The 13,310-nt window shown below is 42.7% G+C and overlaps 1 protein-coding gene across 1 annotated transcript in view; it reads left to right on the plus strand.

The window, feature by feature from the left end:
• Positions 1-5,339: 5,339 nt before the first annotated feature.
• The window catches only part of LOC115025422 (cadherin-20-like), a 59,142-nt gene continuing 51,171 nt past the window's right edge, over positions 5,340-13,310 (plus strand). Inside the window, exon 1 of the mRNA XM_029457651.1 lies at positions 5,340-5,692. The gene's annotated coding sequence lies outside the window, so the exon portion shown is untranslated. The remainder of the gene's footprint in view (positions 5,693-13,310) is intronic.

The raw sequence follows: 13,310 nt of genomic DNA on the forward strand, positions 1-13,310 counted from the left end.
GCCGCTTGAGTAAACCTCTCACATCCCTCTCAAGTAGAACCTGACCAGTCCGTGATGCCTTACATCAAAAGAATCCACAGGGACAAGAAAGGCAAAGATTTATCTTTTGCAGTCCGAGTGTGTAAATTAGACAAACCACAAATCTCTTCTCTAAGACTTTCTCCCCATCTGCGGTGGTTGGCTGTTACATCCAGTGCATCTGATCCACCGTGCAAAATGTATTCCAATAAAATGTTAGGTATTTGATTTGCATCCTCGTGTGCACAGCATGTATAGATCACTCTGCGTGGAATCTTGCAGAGGAGAGAGATGGTCCCTGTGGTGAGACAGCAGCCTCTGCCAGGGGTCCATCATAAAAATAAATACACAAGCACACCGGAGCACAAACACACATTGCCTCATGCTGAGATATTTGGAGCAGAGTAACAGAATTCGGCTAAGAAGAAGTAAAAAAAGGTTTATTTGCTTGTTGACTGGCAGGTTATTGCATATCAGAACGCTGAGCATCGACTGGCTGGAAAATCTGGTTATGATCAAAACTTCAGCTCAGTTATTCCTCTGATCCTCCAGTCGTCCCAAACTTCACCTCTGGGACCTTTCGCACAACCCTCGTCTCAACAACGTCCTCCTCTCTATTCTCAGTGTACGAGTCAGCGGCTCTACATCCAAATTATTCATCAGGCCGAGACAAGACAATCTGCTGGAAAATGGAAACTGAGAGAATGGTAACAAACTGTCATGAAAGAAATTGGTCGTGCCCCTTTTTCTTCTCTCCTCTGCTGGTTCACTATGCCAAAAAACAACAACACATCAATCTTGCATGCTGTTGACAGATTTCGGAACACCTTTGCAGCGACATTCTGTTTGTCATTTGAATAATTTGTGCCATTGTTGTTTTGCGGCCAGACCATATCAACAATTTACAGCAGCTATGAGGTTTCTCTCGTGGCGGTGTCTTGTTTGGTATTTTCCAACTATGAAAAACTTTGTGACACTTGTGTTTGCAGTGTAATACTGATTCAATATATAGAAGTGTGAGGCTGCCAAACCTAATCTGCCATAAATGGCACCCTAGTGGCTCAGTTATATCTGGCACTACACAACCGTTTTGATTTATCTTACTACATGGCCATCATTTTAAATCCCCTGTAGACGTGTGCAAAACTTTAGAGAATGTGTAAATTATTAAGATAATATGGTCAGATGAATATTTACAGTAGCAATGACTCTTTCACTTCTTGTGCTTAATTTATATGCATTTTTAAACTTTTTATTGTGAATGTTTTTGTACGAGTACACTGCCAAACTGAAAACAAAAGCATTTCAGCCAGCAGAGAATCAGTTTGACAGGTCCAGTTACTGCTTCGTACAGTAACAAGGAGCTGCATCATGAATCGGACAGCCAGGAGGACCAGCATCCACTGCACATGTCCATCACAACACAAATGGCAGTTTGCTTGACCGCAGTCCAAAAGCCACTGTCAACATGCCATCACGAAACAAGGAGGAGATATAGCTCACAATTAAGAATCTGTCGCTGTCGTTCGCTCCCGATGGTTCACATATGAAATTGACCAGTGATACAGAATGGGAGGATATAGTTCAGTGTTTTTCTTACTTCACTGTTCCTTCTCATTATCTCCCATTGATGCTACACAGAGACTTAACTAACGTGTCAATAATCTGTGGCTATCAACCCCAGCATACTCCCTACATATGTCTTCCAGAAGACCGCTGTGTCCATGCCCGGTGGACCAAACATAAAAGAAAACTGGGCGAATATGTTGTCTGTACACGTCTAATGACCTTCTAGCATTTCTGCATTATCTCAAAGGAAAAAATGCCTTAAAAGAAAAGCTGTGTTTTGAGCTAGGCTCATCATTTGTATCAGTTATGATACATTTAACTTTCATTGTAGAGATTTGGAGATGTTGCAATACCAGAGACACAACTTTACAATGTTATTCATGGACAATAAGATCAGAGAAGCCTCATAATCAGACTCTCAATTCATTGTTCAGTCATGTTAGTCCGTCCTTCCAATCATTACCAGTTGATACAGAAGCTGTAGAAGGCGTTGCTAAGAGTATCTAAACTTACCTTGTTCAAGTCAGTCAAAGAAATGTGTTAATTTAAAGGTTATCTTTGTAAGTTGACTTACAACAATCGTTATATCTGTCTCCATCTCATTCATGCTTATTTCCATTTCCATTTAAATTGGAGTCTGGCTCTGCCACAGGTTCTGATTGGCTAGTGATTCGTCCAACTGAAGAAACCGTGAGCACACGACACTTGACCTATTCGAATCACTGAACAATCAGATTTCATTCAGAGGTTTGCAGCTGGGATAATACCAGACAAGTAAGAAATCAACAGCTTGAGCCAAAAGGTTGTAAATCACTTATTTGAAGGTAAAACTAAATGTAAGCATTATAATTATCTAAAGAGGACAGCAGGTCGGTTTGTTGGTGGGTCTGTTTGTCAGCAGGATTGTGAAGGAAATACTTCTCCATGAATCTTGGAAGTGTGTAGCATGAGCCAAGAAAGAAGCCGATCTGCTTCACAGGGTGAATATACGCATTTAGTTTTTAATTATCGATTAACTGCATGCTCTTACTTTGAAATCTGAAAAGGAAGTCATCAAAAGGTACATGCGATCTGGAAATACAAGTAGATTTTCGTTCAGGCTGGCGGAAGGTTTGTCTCAAGCGTAGAGTTGAGATCCATGAATACATTTTTTTAATTAACAAATAAAAACTGGATTCACCAATGGCTGTTTGAAAGTTGTAAATGTTCGGAAGATTACACATTTACGCACGGATCGTCAATCTGTTCGCTTATCTCCATAGGGTTACCAAAGAATGGCAGCGTAGCGTGGGAAAGATATGAGAGAGAGAAAAACCTTGCTCTGCCCTATATTTAATGATTTCTTTTCCCAACACTTTCTGCACCTTTGACAGCTCATACAAGCATCATCCTCATTTTGCCTTTTTGTCTTCATTTTGTATTGCCTATCTGTCTATCCAGGTCTTACTCTTGGTTCATCTCTGTCTCTTATCATGCTCCTCTAATTGTTTTCTCATCTCACTCTCCAGGGATGTGTAGGCATGGACTTATTATCCTTCCTGATCAATGTGATTTATAGGTTTAGGGAGCGAGACATGCAAACTTTCTCATCTCCTGGGGATAAACCAAAGAGATAAATCACACACTCTCACTGTGTGTGTGTGTGTGTGTGTGGGCCAATCCATACCTGAAAACTACTTTGTCCAAAGCAGCAGCACTCTTCAAATTGAGCTACTGTGCCTATGTTGTTCTTTTTTCTCCCAAATACGCAATTTAAGCATTATACTAGAACAGTGCTTTGTACGAGAGCTAAGAATATACACCATCCTGATGTTACTCAGCTGAAACACCTGGAAACCTGATTTATTTTGTGTTTCTTTCACTTTAGTTATGCTGATGAATTAGTTTGTGCACTGTGCAGTAATTTGCCACGATGCAGATGTTAACAATCATGTTGGCCCTCAGGAGGACAGCAGGAAATCATATAGCTGCAGAGATAATTCCCACCAAGATGGTAATTGTTGTCATTTCTTTCAAAGATTTACAGATTAACTGTAGACTTGTGTTTTTATATGAGATTTTGAAAACCTCTCCCTTATCCTTAATGATGGATCACACTGTGCACCTGGCAGACACATGACATGCAGCAAGCAGCGTTAGTCACAGCGTGACTTCCATGAGATTGATACCAATACAGTTTATCATTAAGAATTAGCCGTAAGCCTAAACAGAAGACGTTTCATGTGTATCGCATATAAACGAATCATCTCCATCCAGCTCAGCAAAACTCTACATGCGGTAAAGTGAGATTTCTTTTTAGCTTCATGTATCACTAGCTTTAAGCTAATTCCACTGACAACGGATATTTGCAAAGTTGTTTTCGGGCTTTAATTTGAAAAAGAAAACTGTGCTGTAAAGTCATCATACAGTAGCCAAACTGTTAAAAAATCGATTTTCCCCGATTGCTTACAGCTGACACCTACTCCCCTCTTCTCTGCAAATGCTTATAACTTGGATTTATGGCACTTTCAAGTCATGTGGAATAGAGATTATTAACCTTGTTGGGCGACTCCAGATGAGTACACAGTCAGTTGTGTGTGTAACTAATACTGTGCATTAAACTGTGCACTTAACCCTAACCCTGCCTGCTCATCATTAGGACACATTCTATGTTGATGACATTGCTGTTTACAAGGCAGAATTAGTTTGTTACAGTCTCTCAGGACTGCAGAAGTTGTTTTAATGTTGGCAGGTACCGTGCAAGGCTCCAAACGCGATGGCAAGAATCATGTGCAGAACATATGACGATGCCTACATGTCAACAAAATTGGCCAATAAAGTTGTGTTTCGATAGAAAGGAGGATGCCATCGGCAGTGGTCAGGCAGAACTAAAATCCAAATTCCAAAGACTTGAGCCTTGACTCAAACTTTGTTTTGGTGATGTAGTAACATCTCTGGGTTCATGCTACAGCAGGTGCTGAGCTCATCACAAATGCTCCTCCTGCGGGGGGACGCAACCAGTTTGATGTCACTGGATGATTTGCATCGGGTTTCCAATGGCTCAATATCTTCAATTAACTCCAATTAGACTTGTTTAAGGACAATTAATCATTAAACAACCAAGAGGAGGGTGGTAAATATTTACTTATTCATCATACGCATTTCTTGTTTTGCTCATGATTATTTTATGAGCCAATTTTCTTTTAATGTGTGTTCATGTGTGCGGCATTCCAATCTAATGGGCTGGCGTCCCTGATCGCACATTCATCATGGATGTTAGACCATAATCTTTAATCCCTGCTTCAAACTTCCATTGATAAAATACAGTGGAGAGCAGGGACCACAAAGTTAATAGACTATCACTCCCCCTAAAAAGAACTGATTGTACCATTCAGGAGGGTCGCATACACAGTGAGAGGGGTCGGACAAAAGAAAAACTGGGGGAAAGTGAGTGAAGCGAAAGAGTGTATTTTCAGTTCTGTGGGTTAATTTGGTGCCTTTCAGCTACAATTGCCGTGTCTAAACATTCATGAGCCGTAGAGGGATGGTGGGAGGAAGGGAGAGGCAGAGTAGGGGAGGCAGAGAAACGAGGGGAATGGATGGAGCAACAGCACAGCGCTCAGACACAGGAGGGAGAGCTGGAGAGGCAGCTGCTGAGTGAGCTCGTCCACAACGCTTTGAGCAGGTAGAGCGAGCACAGGCATCAGAGGGAGGGAGGGAGAGAGAGGAGAGAGAGAGAGAGAGAGAGAGAGAGAGAGAGAGAGAGAGAGAGAGAGAGAGAGAGAGAGCAGGAGGGAAAGGACGGAGGGAGGGAAGAAGTCTAGTAATTTCACCTGAAGATTACTTTGTCTCACACTTCTCTCACCCCGAGCGCTGGAAGGAGCAACGAGGAGGGAGCAGAGTTGATCAGGAGGTGCCAGCTCTTGCTGTCTGGTCTCACCCCAACTCTCTTTTGCATGGGGGGGTCAGCTGGACTTCTCTTCTAAACCCTAGTTATCAACCTCCACTGGAAAGACTGAGAAATAGAAATCGACTCGTCAAGGAGAGAAGACTACAAAAGTGAGAAAACGGCAGAATCCCCCCCGCCCCTGGCTGAAGGGAGAAGTTTCGACAGAGCTTTAAAAAGGTAGGATTTATTTCTTTAATATTTCTGTACTAATATACATATGATAAAACTGCATCACCTCAACTGGTGAGCGTGACTACTTACTTGTAAAATGCTCATCATATATTAATTTGTTGCAAGCATTGATCAGAACAACCTGTTACAAGGTAAGTCTTCCAGTGCGCTGTAGTGCTGCAGAGTGTCTTCTATCTGCGTGTGTCTTGCAACCATTTATCGACTTTGGGGAGCAATTTTCACTTGTGAAAGGAGAAAAACACAAAAAGATGAGAATGAAGAGAGAAATGAGGAGAGAGGGAGACGTACCAAAGAGATCTGCGGGAGAAACAGGGGGTTCAAATGAGCAGGGGGGGGAGGTCGAGAGAGGAATACGAGTGTGAAGGAGAGTTGGACTTAGAAAGACAGATCGAGAGTAAAAGAGGAATAAGTGGAGGAGGAGGGATGGAGGACTGGAGTGTCGGGGGCTCGCTGGCAGCCAACTCGGTAACCACGGCAGCTGACATGAGGGAGAGCCAACAGGGGACAGTGGGATTTCTATTTTTCACCCTTGCCGAGATACGCCGGGGCTCTGCCAAGTCCCCTGCCTCATCCCCCACGGATAAAGATTTCATTGTGCGGAGCTGTGACTGAATTCATTAAGCATCTACATGTACTCTCTCCTGGCCACTCTTACTCTCTGTCTCCCCCGTTCCTCCACAAACTCCCTCTCCCCCCCGTGTGCTCCTCCCCTCTCGCTTTCATTATAGTGTCAATTGGCTCTATAATCAGCTCGACTCATGTTGTATCAACATACTATGTTCTGTAAAGCTCTGCAGTGAATACTAAACACATATGTGTTGACGTAGGATTCTACAAGAATGTCCCCAAACCTGAAGTTCATCAGCTTTGGTGCGACAGGCTGATATTTAATAGATGGAAGCTCTGCGACATGACAATTTAAGGAGTTTTGTGGCGGTAAAAGGTGTCAAATCTGCTCGACTTTTTGGAAATAAAGAAAGAAAACAGTGGTTTATTCAGTATGTTCTTGCTTTTCTTATTCAAAACTACATTACCCATAGAGGTGTGTGTGTTGCCTCACAGTTTAGGAGGTCATAGTAAATACACAAGCTACCGTTTAGAGAGGGGGGGGGGGGGGGGGGGGCTGAAGAAGGAGAAAACTACACTAAATCAGTCTTTTCATGCCTTTCCAAGTCATCGTCCCTTCAGGTTAAAGGCTGGCTCATTCTCGTTACTAGGATGTGAGACACTTTGCTTGCGGTAAAATCAATAGCCCAGTCAATTCTTAATTGAATGGCTTTGGGGCCTGGTGCCTGATGGTGCTTTATGGGCTACCAGAAGGCGCCTTTGAGAGCAGAATAACAAGGACCCTGCCGGCATTGTTGTGGTCTGGGAAACAACGTCACGTCAATCAGCCAGGCCTGGCAGGCGTCAGAGGGAGTGTGTTAGTGTTTATCCAACTGCCATGTTACATTTTAGTGTCATATTACCTCCAACTAGCTTTTGTTCCTGTAAAAAAAGAAATACTTTTGGCTCATTTGATCATTATGCAGCACATTTTGCCAGTGATATGCGACACCGGGGGAGAAGTATCGTAGATGTCTTCACGGTGATGGAAGGCGGTAAAGCACCCTCGGGGAAACGTAGTTGAAATGGACTCTGGTTGTCAAAAGGAGACGTATGCTTTCTCTACACGAACAAGCCTCATAGTATTTTGTAGCAGAGCGAATCCTTTTGTGGGAGCTGTAACTCATCCGTCTGAGCTGTTGATGGATTGACTGACCTTGGGCCTCTTGTAGCCACTTCAACACCAGCAAAAGACTACAATGCATACTTTTGGTCAATTTGCTCAGTGTCATGCTCGTGTCACGCTGCAGAATCCCACCCATCACTTTGTTAACCAGTTTGTCCACAATGGAAAGGGTGTAGATATCATTTATAATGGACATTAATATTATTTTAAACTGAAATGAATGGAAGTCTTGAAAAACTAAAGGTTTGTTATGCAAATAAAATCCTGTTTCTCGCAGTAATGGATAGCACATTAGAACATGTCATGCTCTTGGGATTCTCTGAAAGTGGTTAAGATCTCCTTTCATACATTTACAAAACTACCAATCCAAACCAATAATAGCACTACAAGCTAAAGAAGAGGCAACATGGTGGGCACATGAACTGAGGCAGCTAAAAATACAACTGTAATTTAAACTGTCGGCACAAACACAGCTACTACGACTCCTCCGACTTAAAGAACACCTACAGCAAGTAATAACTTCCTTCCTGTGGTTTTTAAACACAAGCAACACCTCCCCTTTTCCCTCAGTGTATATCCAGTACAATAATGTGAGTGTTGCATGCATGCGCCATTGTTTGTGTGTTAGTCAGAACAAATCATTCAGGGCCCAGAAGATGTTTTCATCTCATGAAGCTGCTCCAGTGAAATATTCCATACCCTGTTGAATAGAAGAAAACAATCATGCTCTCACTTCGGTCTTCTTTCACCAGGACGTACAGACCCTCAGGCAAGAGATGCATTCAAATGGAGAGTTGCTTAAAGTAATAGACAGGAACACATCATCTCTGAAATTAATTTGAATCGATTCTCCCTGGTCCTTTTCCCCCTCGTGCTCCGACAAGGTTTTTGAGAAGGAAGTTTTAAACGTTTAAGGCCACGTGTCAAAATCAATTTCCAAATGAAGCCGATCCGAGAGATCAGCGGTGTCTCTCTGTAGTCTCACGGCGGACAGGAGAGCTCATTCCAAACTTGCTTTAACTGTTGCATGGTAACACACTGTAGACCTCATTAGTTCTCACTGAACAATGAAGATTTCCTATTAAAGAAAAGACGCTCCCAGCTCACCCGAGCAGGTATGTGGTCTCGGTAGAAGAAATCTTTTATCTTGTTGAAACTAAACAGAACTCAGAAGTCTGTTCTAGTCTACGAGCATTTAGCTCGATCGAGGCGGATAGCATGCGTGTTAAACCATACTGGTTAGCATGTGATGCTAATCATTAGGAGACTACCTTGTTTGCATACGGGTGAACATTAATGCCATCAAATATGGGCAAGATGAAGAGTCAACGACTTCTGCTCTCATTTCTTTTTCACAGCACACATTTTCACAATAAGAGCGCAGGTGCACTTACTAGCCGATCATTAATGATTGGCACACGGGGGCGGTCCTTGCTCAGTGGGACACTTGATGAAACTGAGCCATCGTTCGTTTCATTAGTTCCACCTCTTTGATTTTCTTACTCTGACAAGTCGAAAGGTTTGCTGTGAAACAGGTCCAGAAGCTGCAGGGGGGCAGACGTCATGGAAACAGTCAGGAAACTGGATACCGTGTCAGCGTCATAATCTTTCCCCCCAAAAAATAAATTGCTTACAGAGTGCATGCTCAAAAAATAAAATGCAGGCTTTTGCATATTTGGGGTCAAAGAGCATGCACTTGCTTTGGTTGAGATGGCCGACTTCTCTACTCATCTATATTGGACCTAATGGCTCACTGAGTCACATGAGCTGCAGCTCTGACTGTGGCCAGCACTGCAACATCTCCACACAGCCCAGTGCTGGACCTCACAGCTCGGGTGAAGGGCTGTCCATGTGCAGTGCATTCTGGGATAGCATTGGAAGACAGAAAGTAAACAGGATGATGTCAAACTGTCTCACTACCGTCAATAGAGGAGACAGAGCAGTTGAGGAAGCTGTCCCCACATTGAAATGTCACCAGTTTAATTCACGCAACAGCAAATGTGCTCACTGTCAACCTGTTCAAACATCGCACCGACTCCGTTATCGGGAAAAACACCTCAAACATAAGTGTAAACTATGGTCCGTAATTACATCAAAATCAAACATCCTCTATTTAATTTTTAACAATCCATCTCTCAGGCATAGCAGGAAAATAAACAGCGAAATCGACCTTCGGCGAAGGCCAAAATAATCAGCACTTTGCATAAGGAATACAGTGTGACCTTGGTTCTGGCAGACAGTGATTTCATTTTATTGCCGCAAAAGAAGGAGTCCAGTACTCACCAATGTACTCTGCTGGAATAAAATGGAGCGCGGTGGGAATGAGTTATAGTCCCTGTAGTCAGTGAGCTCCAGTCAACTTTTTCTCTCCTATAGCAGTGAAGGGGATGAGCCGCTATAAATCTGACCCAGACATCCATTAGGTTTCTGTACTCGGCAGCACACGGTAAAAAAGGCAGCTCTCGCTTTGTGTCCACTGCTCTTTGGACCAGCCCTGACTGTAACATAACCTGTAAGGTTGACTAATGTAATTCAGGATTGTGTACGTGTATTTATGCATTTTAAAGACTATACAGTATATGTGGCTTTAGTATGCCGTGTGAATAACTTGGGTCCACAATGTTTGACCTGATCTGGAACCCAATCTGAACGTGCAGAAGGTAAAACAGCAAAGTGCTCTGGACAGTCAGACAGTCAGCGATGTGAAAGGGAACCAACGACTAAAGCGATAGATGGATTCTTTCTACAACCGCGGAGCAAGAAACGGCAGAAAATGAAAATACAAAGCCTTTTTATTCTCTTGTATCAGGATGAGTCAGTTCCAACACGGCTCAGACATATTCAAATATCAAAAAGGATGAAATGTGTATTTTCTGACATCATCTTCTCATTTTCATGTCCAGGCTTGATGTGTAACCTGCTCCTACAGTGCTGTACTTGAGCATGTGTTTGCGTGTGGGTACATTTCTTTGTCCGTAACCTCTGAATACAGGGGGAGGGAGGAGGGGGAGGGAGGAGGGGGAGGGTGAGGGAGTTTGCATCAGCGCAGATTGCTCGTGAAATCTGACCTCTGGAAAAGTTTCCTGTACGCATTCTCCTCCCTTGAACTCCAATCCATTATCTTCAGGTATCACATTCATCCCAACAGGTGTAGTGTGTTAAATGATACGGGACCGTGGCAGCCTGCCACAGACGCTGGGATGAAAGAGAAGCACGAGATCAGGTGCCGAGTGCCGGCTCTGCTTATACACTCAAAGACACCTATACCTGCATACCTTACACATCTCACAGGGGCCCCGTGCTGCAGCTATCGGCCACATCTTCTGCAGCTGTGAGGGACGTGAGAGCGTCACGCCATGACAGTCGTCTGAGTGATGTGTAATGAGGTTTATTTGTTGCTGTCTTGGAAGACATGCGACTCATACAGTTCTCTCTCTGATTGGCTGGAAAGCTTTTATCTGAACTTCATCCTCAAGCATCATTTTTCTTCCATAACCCGAAGCATCCGATCAATAGAGTGAGAGTTGTGTAGACAAAGTCAGAAAAGAGAAGTCTCACATCTGTCTCTTTCCTGCTGCTTGCTACTCAAGCATTGCTTCTTGTTTGAAGTGAAAGAATAAATCTTTACACTACACTTCATGCCTAACAGTACTGGAAATTAAATATTGTTGGACTCATCCCCTCCTGCAGAACTCTGCTGCACCCCAATCACAATGATTTACAACCTCATTCACACATACATTCTGTAAAACTGCTGAATTCATCTGCTAAAACAATGGCTTATGTGCTGGTAAAGCAGCTATAATCAATATTCTGTATTCGCAATATGTAAAAGGTGTCGCGTGGAGGGATGAACCCACAGACTATGCAGGAGCTTTAAAGCTTCATTGAACACACCTCTCTCATAGCGTTGTTGTTTTCTCTTTAGTGCCAAAATACGACGGTATAAATTAAATAAAAAACACATGAGCTCAACTTATGAGAAGAATCCCATCACAACCTAAAATAGTCTAATTTACAGTATTTGGATTTGATTAAACTTATTTAATTTAGCTGCGGATAAGAAACAAAAAAGAAAAAGAAGCTTTATGATAAATTACTGGAGGACATTATATTTTCTTGCACTTAAATGAAACATGTTGCTGAGCTTCGGGGAAAGAGCTCCAGTCAGAACTGTGTTTGCTCACAATGAGCCAAAATGTCCCCTGTTGCAGTGATGGGTGGGGCGGGGCATCTACCATACACACACACACACACACACACAGAAGTGATCTCCCCCTCATCCGCAATCATAACTCCTCTGAAAAGCCACACTTCAACCCTTGTCCTCCCTCTCTTTGAAATATCATTACCTATATCCTCTTTTCCAACTGAGGAGCGTACAGCAGTAGATGAGACAGAATGGAAGATGTAGAGAAGTGAAGTGAGGAAATAACCACAGCAAGAGTTCACTATCGGCTGTCTACAGGAATTTCCAGTCAGGTGGGAGGATCAATTCTTCTTCAGACTTTATCGAGGGTCTCTCGTGTCTCCAGGTCTCTCGAGGAGATTTAAGTGTCTCATGTTATGGCCATAAAACTCAAACGTGAAGCAGAACCCGCTGCCCTTTCCCAGAAAGTATGGTTTGGATCATTTGCAGATCAATAGATGTGTCTACATGCTTCGGTTAAAGGTTTCTGGACATCAAGGATACCAAAGTTAAATCTGCATAAAGTTGATACTGTGACAGTTGCCTGTTTACACATGGGGTTTCTGTCTACCCGACACAAAGTACAATATTAATACATGTTTTGCTCTGGTTTGATATTTCTTAGTTAACTTCTTTACCTTATTGAACTGGGGTGTTTGACCTGCAGATGACCAAATAAGTGCCAACTGCTTTACGTTTCATATCAAAGAGCCTAAAATAAAATGAATATACCCATAGCTATGTTCTGGAGCAGCGTCTGCAGGGGAAACAATGCTTCAGCCGTGCTCTCGTGGCCATATGTTTGAGTAAGTGCTTGTCTTGTACAACAACCTACCTCGCCTTGTCAAGTGGGCCATGGGATCCATGTTTGCAGTCACTTCAATTCTTAAATCCTACTTTTAAATATTTAAAAAGCCAGACACAAATTAAGAACAGGGAGAGGGGAGGCTGCACCGCGCACATACAAGAATAGGAATACATTCATAATGAATGCCCCTCAGTTCCCTCTCTTGATTTATTTCAGGAAGAATGAGCATAGCGAGTGAGAGCCGAATTATCTTGTTTTACACAATTACCATGTGGTGTGAATGGCAATTCATTTTTTTGGGACTTATTCATTATATCAAAGAAAATGACCCATTTTCTTTGTCAAAACATTCCAGGTGGGACTTTTGGTTGTTTCTTTTCCTAAGGTAAATTCACTTCATCCCTTCCTGGCTCGTGTACGTCAGCTTCAGTTTGTCATTTCTGACATTTCACAGAAAATGTTTTTGAAAGGTGGCAGACAGCAGCTGTGGGTTACATGTGAGCTACAGTCGGGAGTCGTGTAGCGCGCCCATGTCCTGTAGCTGTATGTTATCTCGCTCCACTGAACCCACTGTTTGAGAAATTGGTCTGTCTTACAATGGATTTCTCTCTGTTTGATGCTTCTGATGGCTGAAAATGTTGCTATCAGACATGTGGTTAGGGTATTTTATGGATCATCATAGATGGAAAACATATAACACCAAACAACAAGAGATAGATGTTCAGCAGAGAGGTTTAAGTGTTTTGGGATGGACTTTCTGTGGATAACAACATATTATTTCAAAGATTAGATATAATCTGGGAACTGGCTGCAGAGGCTGGGTGGGTTTATGGTTTAAGATTCTGAACTACACTTCAACAAAATACTGAATCCC

Source organism: Cottoperca gobio, chromosome 20, assembly GCF_900634415.1.
Source record: "Cottoperca gobio chromosome 20, fCotGob3.1, whole genome shotgun sequence".
NCBI lineage: Eukaryota > Metazoa > Chordata > Actinopteri > Perciformes > Bovichtidae > Cottoperca > Cottoperca gobio.